Genomic DNA, 6,699 nt, shown 5'->3' with positions numbered 1-6,699 from the left:
GCCAAAGGTGCATCCTGACGTGACAAATCTGATCATGTCACAAGCATTCACTTACTATAATCACTATCAACGAACCTGCTCCCCCCCCTTACACCTTTCCTTACAACAACGTGTAACCTAACCTAACCTAACCTAACCTATGTTGTGCCTTAACCTAACCTATGTTGTGCCTTAACCTAACCTATGTTGTGCCTTAACCTAACCTATGTTGTGCCTTAACCTAACCTATGTTGTGCCTTAACCTAACCTATGTTGTGCCTTAACCTAACCTATGTTGTGCCTTAACCTAACCTATGTTGTACCTTAACCTAACCCATGTTGTACCTTAACCTAACCCATGTTGTACCTTAACCTAACCCATGTTGTACCTTAACCTAACCCATGTTGTACCTTAACCTAACCCATGTTGTACCTTAACCTAACCCACGTTGTGCCTTAACCTAACCCACGTTGTGCCTTAACCTAACCCACGTTGTGCCTTAACCTAACCCACGTTGTGCCTTAACCTAACCCACGTTGTACCTTAACCTAACCCACGTTGTCCCCTAACCTAACCCACGTTGTCCCCTAACGTAACCCACGTTGTCCCCTAACGTAACCCACGTTGTCCCCTAACGTAACCCACGTTGTCGCCTAAACCTGCTCTGTAATTGTTATACGACTCGTTCAATTAGTGTAGTGTTGCCCACCCGCAACCCTCGCAATATAGTTCGCTACTCGCACTGCCCGCTCCCCTGTGTATCGCTTCATGTTAAACACCTTGCAAGTCTTGCTCACTTTCCACATGCTCCTGCTGTACACTGTAATGTGGATGGCAGCAGGACGTACATGCCGCCCCTCCCCACGTCCCACCTTGCCCCCTGCCTTCGCAAGCTGGTTGGTGAGAACTTTGCATGTTCAATGCCCTTCGCATGCGACGTACTCAGGCTACGTTGTGGTGCGGCCTGTGTCAACTGTCCGCTAATGTCGTACGCGTAAACCACAATCTGTACTGCACATTCGTCCTTATGTACTGAATGATACATCGTGGCACATGTGTGACCGTACAACGACTGCGCCCAAAAACGGCGGACCATACAGTGCAAATATTGTGCACGCAGCTACGTGTCGTCTCCCTATGAGAGCTGGATTGCAGTGTGGTACGCCATAGAGACGTGTGGGAGGAACGGACGCCGTGGATGGCGATCAGCATGAGCTGTCTGTTGATGTATTCGGACCTAGTCGTCTCTCCTCACACACCGTGATGGCATGGTGCACCGCGTTCCATATCTGCGACATGCTACAGAGGCCGGTTGACAGTCGTTCGAGCAATGGACATCGCATACGTACGGGGGCCACCTTCCACGTATTGTCTAGGCGTGCACATTTTGTTGCGTGTATGTGGGCAGACGTAGTGTGGCGTGACACCTGACACAGGCATGCAATAATCGTTGAAGTTGCAAATGGCGATGGACGCCTGCGTTTTCTGGTGAAGTTACGCAAATGAACAAATGGTAACCTGTTGTGGTGCGGTTGTTCTCGCTAGGGGTGAATCGGTGATGGCGACGATAGGTTGAGGTACTAACCGGTTGTTCCAGCGATACCCACCATGCCGACGAAACTGAACGGCATCTGGGTGTGAAGCGATACGCGGCGGTGGCTGGGTGGGACCGTCCCCGGCCGGTGAGGGGGCGCCTCCCGGCGTGCTGGCCGCGCGGTGCGTGGGCGCACGCGCTACAGCCGGCTGGTGGGGGCGGCCAGTGGCAGGCGCGCCGGCCGACGGACGCGGCAGGCGTCGCAGCTGCGCGCCGGCGCACCCTGCGCGCGGCGCCGTGCGGCCAAAGTAGGTCCTCGCGGGCCCGGTGCGAAGCGCGGTGGACATCTTCAGTGTGCTGGTCCGATTGAGGACTGTGTGCGTTGAGGATGCGCCGCCGCCCGGCGCTCGGCGCCGCGACGCCGTCTGCTGCTCGGTCGCCCCAGCGGTTCTCGCTGGTGGTTTGTATCGCAGCTGTGCGGATGTGTTGGCGCGTGCGCTGTGCTGGGAGAGTTCGCTTCGGCACCCAAGTGGGGCTTTTGTCCTTCTGTGGCGCTGGCGTTGGAGCTGCCGGTCACCGTAGGTGGCGCGTGTTGTCTCCCGCCGGCAATGCCACGACAGCACGCTCCCGGGCCTCTGTCGGCAGCGGCAAGCTCAGTTGGGAGCACGGGTGGTCGCACCGAAAGCGTCTACTCGCCTAACTCCGGGCGATTGCGCCTCTCTCGAACCCGACCAAGTACTTGGGACGGCGCTGCGCGCCGCCGGGACCTGAGAGGGTTTCGAGGTGTATTGTGCAGGGGAGCTCAGCCTCCTCCTGTTTGCAGAATGATTGAGCGGACGCTTGCGTGTTCGCGCGGGCCCCCGGGACACACTCCCGGGCGGCCGGCTGCTCAGCTCTAGTTGACGCAGCTCCCTGGTTGATCCTGCCAGTAGTCATATGCTTGTCTCAAAGATTAAGCCATGCATGTCTCAGTACAAGCCGCATTAAGGTGAAACCGCGAATGGCTCATTAAATCAGTTATGGTTCCTTAGATCGTACCCACGTTACTTGGATAACTGTGGTAATTCTAGAGCTAATACATGCAAACAGAGTCCCGACCAGAGATGGAAGGGACGCTTTTATTAGATCAAAACCAATCGGTCGGCTCGTCCGGTCCGTTTGCCTTGGTGACTCTGAATAACTTTGGGCTGATCGCACGGTCCTCGTACCGGCGACGCATCTTTCAAATGTCTGCCTTATCAACTGTCGATGGTAGGTTCTGCGCCTACCATGGTTGTAACGGGTAACGGGGAATCAGGGTTCGATTCCGGAGAGGGAGCCTGAGAAACGGCTACCACATCCAAGGAAGGCAGCAGGCGCGCAAATTACCCACTCCCGGCACGGGGAGGTAGTGACGAAAATAACGATACGGGACTCATCCGAGGCCCCGTAATCGGAATGAGTACACTTTAAATCCTTTAACGAGTATCTATTGGAGGGCAAGTCTGGTGCCAGCAGCCGCGGTAATTCCAGCTCCAATAGCGTATATTAAAGTTGTTGCGGTTAAAAAGCTCGTAGTTGGATTTGTGTCCCACGCTGTTGGTTCACCGCCCGTCGGTGTTTAACTGGCATGTATCGTGGGACGTCCTGCCGGTGGGGCGAGCCGAAGGCGTGCGACCGCCTCGTGCGTGCTCGTGCGTCCCGAGGCGGACCCCGTTGAAATCCTACCAGGGTGCTCTTTATTGAGTGTCTCGGTGGGCCGGCACGTTTACTTTGAACAAATTAGAGTGCTTAAAGCAGGCAAGCCCGCCTGAATACTGTGTGCATGGAATAATGGAATAGGACCTCGGTTCTATTTTGTTGGTTTTCGGAACCCGAGGTAATGATTAATAGGGGACAGGCGGGGGCATTCGTATTGCGACGTTAGAGGTGAAATTCTTGGATCGTCGCAAGACGAACAGAAGCGAAAGCATTTGCCAAGTATGTTTTCATTAATCAAGAACGAAAGTTAGAGGTTCGAAGGCGATCAGATACCGCCCTAGTTCTAACCATAAACGATGCCAGCCAGCGATCCGCCGCAGTTCCTCCGATGACTCGGCGGGCAGCCTCCGGGAAACCAAAGCTTTTGGGTTCCGGGGGAAGTATGGTTGCAAAGCTGAAACTTAAAGGAATTGACGGAAGGGCACCACCAGGAGTGGAGCCTGCGGCTTAATTTGACTCAACACGGGAAACCTCACCAGGCCCGGACACCGGAAGGATTGACAGATTGATAGCTCTTTCTTGATTCGGTGGGTGGTGGTGCATGGCCGTTCTTAGTTGGTGGAGCGATTTGTCTGGTTAATTCCGATAACGAACGAGACTCTAGCCTGCTAACTAGTCGCGTGACATCCTTCGTGCTGTCAGCGATTACTTTTCTTCTTAGAGGGACAGGCGGCTTCTAGCCGCACGAGATTGAGCAATAACAGGTCTGTGATGCCCTTAGATGTTCTGGGCCGCACGCGCGCTACACTGAAGGAATCAGCGTGTCTTCCTAGGCCGAAAGGTCGGGGTAACCCGCTGAACCTCCTTCGTGCTAGGGATTGGGGCTTGCAATTGTTCCCCATGAACGAGGAATTCCCAGTAAGCGCGAGTCATAAGCTCGCGTTGATTACGTCCCTGCCCTTTGTACACACCGCCCGTCGCTACTACCGATTGAATGATTTAGTGAGGTCTTCGGACTGGTACGCGGCATTGACTCTGTCGTTGCCGATGCTACCGGAAAGATGACCAAACTTGATCATTTAGAGGAAGTAAAAGTCGTAACAAGGTTTCCGTAGGTGAACCTGCGGAAGGATCATTACCGACTAGACTGCATGTCTTTCGATGTGCGTGTCGTGTCGCGCAACACGCTACCTGTACGGCTCGCCGTAGCCGTGCGCCGCGTGCGGAACCACGCGTGCCTCTCAAAACTAGCGGCAATGTTGTGTGGTACGAGCGCTGAAGCGCTGGAGCGGCTGGCCTGCGGCACCTGGCGCCTGGCGCCGGTTTTGAATGACTTTCGCCCGAGTGCCTGTCCGCTCCGGTGTGGAGCCGTACGACGCCCGTCGGCCGTGAGGCCGTTGGACACAGAACGCTGGAACAGGGGCCGCCACACGCCTCACTCCCGCCTATGCGACCGTCTCGAAAGAGACGGCGGAAACTGAGAAAAGATCACCCAGGACGGTGGATCACTCGGCTCGTGGGTCGATGAAGAACGCAGCAAATTGCGCGTCGACATGTGAACTGCAGGACACATGAACATCGACGTTTCGAACGCACATTGCGGTCCATGGATTCCGTTCCCGGGCCACGTCTGGCTGAGGGTCGGCTACGTATACTGAAGCGCGCGGCGTTTGCCCCGCTTCGCAGACCTGGGAGTGTCGCGGCCGCCTGTGGGGCCGGCCGCGTCTCCTCAAACGTGCGATGCGCGCCCGTCGCCTGGCGGTTCGCATACCGGTACTTTCTCGGTAGCGTGCACAGCCGGCTGGCGGTGTGGCGTGCGACACCTCGTACAACGACCTCAGAGCAGGCGAGACTACCCGCTGAATTTAAGCATATTACTAAGCGAGGAAAAGAAACTAACAAGGATTCCCCCAGTAGCGGCGAGCGAACAGGGAAGAGTCCAGCACCGAACCCCGCAGGCTGCCGCCTGTCGTGGCATGTGGTGTTTGGGAGGTCCACTACCCCGACGCCTCGCGCCGAGCCCAAGTCCAACTTGAATGAGGCCACGGCCCGTAGAGGGTGCCAGGCCCGTAGCGGCCGGTGCGAGCGTCGGCGGGACCTCTCCTTCGAGTCGGGTTGCTTGAGAGTGCAGCTCCAAGTGGGTGGTAAACTCCATCTGAGACTAAATATGACCACGAGACCGATAGCGAACAAGTACCGTGAGGGAAAGTTGAAAAGAACTTTGAAGAGAGAGTTCAAAAGTACGTGAAACCGTTCTGGGGTAAACGTGAGAAGTCCGAAAGGTCGAACGGGTGAGATTCACGCCCATCCGGCCACTGGCCTCCGCCCTCGGCAGATGGGGCCGGCCGCCCGCGCGGAGCAATCCGCGGCGGGGTCGTGTCCGGTTGCCTTTCCACTCGCCGCGGGGTGGGGCCGTTCCGGTGTGCGGTGGGCCGCACTTCTCCCCTAGTAGGACGTCGCGACCCGCTGGGTGCCGGCCTACGGCCCGGGTGCGCAGCCTGTCCTTCCGCGGGCCTCGGTTCGCGTCTGTTGGGCAGAGCCCCGGTGTCCTGGCTGGCTGCCCGGCGGTATATCTGGAGGAGTCGATTCGCCCCTTTGGGCGCTCGGGCTCCCGGCAAGCGCGCGCGGTTCTTCCCGGATGACGGACCTACCTGGCCCGGCCCCGGACCCGCGCCGCTGTTGGCTCGGGATGCTCTCGGGCGGAATAATCGCTCCCGTCAGCGGCGCTTCAGCTTTGGACAATTTCACGACCCGTCTTGAAACACGGACCAAGGAGTCTAACATGTGCGCGAGTCATTGGGCTGTACGAAACCTAAAGGCGTAATGAAAAGTGAAGGTCTCGCCTTGCGCGGGCCGAGGGAGGATGGGGCTTCCCCGCCCTTCACGGGGCGGCGGCCTCCGCACTCCCGGGGCGTCTCGTCCTCATTGCGAGGTGAGGCGCACCTAGAGCGTACACGTTGGGACCCGAAAGATGGTGAACTATGCCTGGCCAGGACGAAGTCAGGGGAAACCCTGATGGAGGTCCGTAGCGATTCTGACGTGCAAATCGATCGTCGGAGCTGGGTATAGGGGGCGAAAGACTAATCGAACCATCTAGTAGCTGGTTCCCTCCGAAGTTTCCCTCAGGATAGCTGGTGCTCGTACGAGTCTCATCCGGTAAAGCGAATGATTAGAGGCCTTGGGGCCGAACGACCTCAACCTATTCTCAAACTTTAAATGGGTGAGATCTCCGGCTTGCTTGATATGCTGAAGCCGCGAGCAAACGACTCGGATCGGAGTGCCAAGTGGGCCACTTTTGGTAAGCAGAACTGGCGCTGTGGGATGAACCAAACGCCGAGTTAAGGCGCCCGAATCGACGCTCATGGGAAACCATGAAAGGCGTTGGTTGCTTAAGACAGCAGGACGGTGGCCATGGAAGTCGGAATCCGCTAAGGAGTGTGTAACAACTCACCTGCCGAAGCAACTAGCCCTGAAAATGGATGGCGCTGAAGCGTCGTGCCTATAC

At 56.9% G+C, this 6,699-nt stretch overlaps 2 non-coding genes across 2 annotated transcripts; both read left to right on the top strand.

Annotated features, from left to right (window-relative positions):
• Positions 1-2,423: 2,423 nt before the first annotated feature.
• LOC124744433 lies at positions 2,424-4,332 on the top strand. The gene has a single exon (XR_007010751.1). It is a non-coding gene; the product is annotated as a small subunit ribosomal RNA (ribosomal RNA).
• A 351-nt stretch (positions 4,333-4,683) lies between these two features.
• LOC124744429 lies at positions 4,684-4,838 on the top strand. The gene has a single exon (XR_007010748.1). It is a non-coding gene; the product is annotated as a 5.8S ribosomal RNA (ribosomal RNA).
• The last annotated feature ends 1,861 nt before the right edge of the window (positions 4,839-6,699 follow it).

Source organism: Schistocerca piceifrons, unplaced genomic scaffold (genome assembly GCF_021461385.2).
Source record: "Schistocerca piceifrons isolate TAMUIC-IGC-003096 unplaced genomic scaffold, iqSchPice1.1 HiC_scaffold_292, whole genome shotgun sequence".
NCBI classification, from domain to species: Eukaryota; Metazoa; Arthropoda; class Insecta; order Orthoptera; family Acrididae; genus Schistocerca; species Schistocerca piceifrons.
The sequence above is the reverse complement of the archived record's forward strand: the minus strand, read 5'-3'. Positions and strand labels throughout refer to the sequence as shown.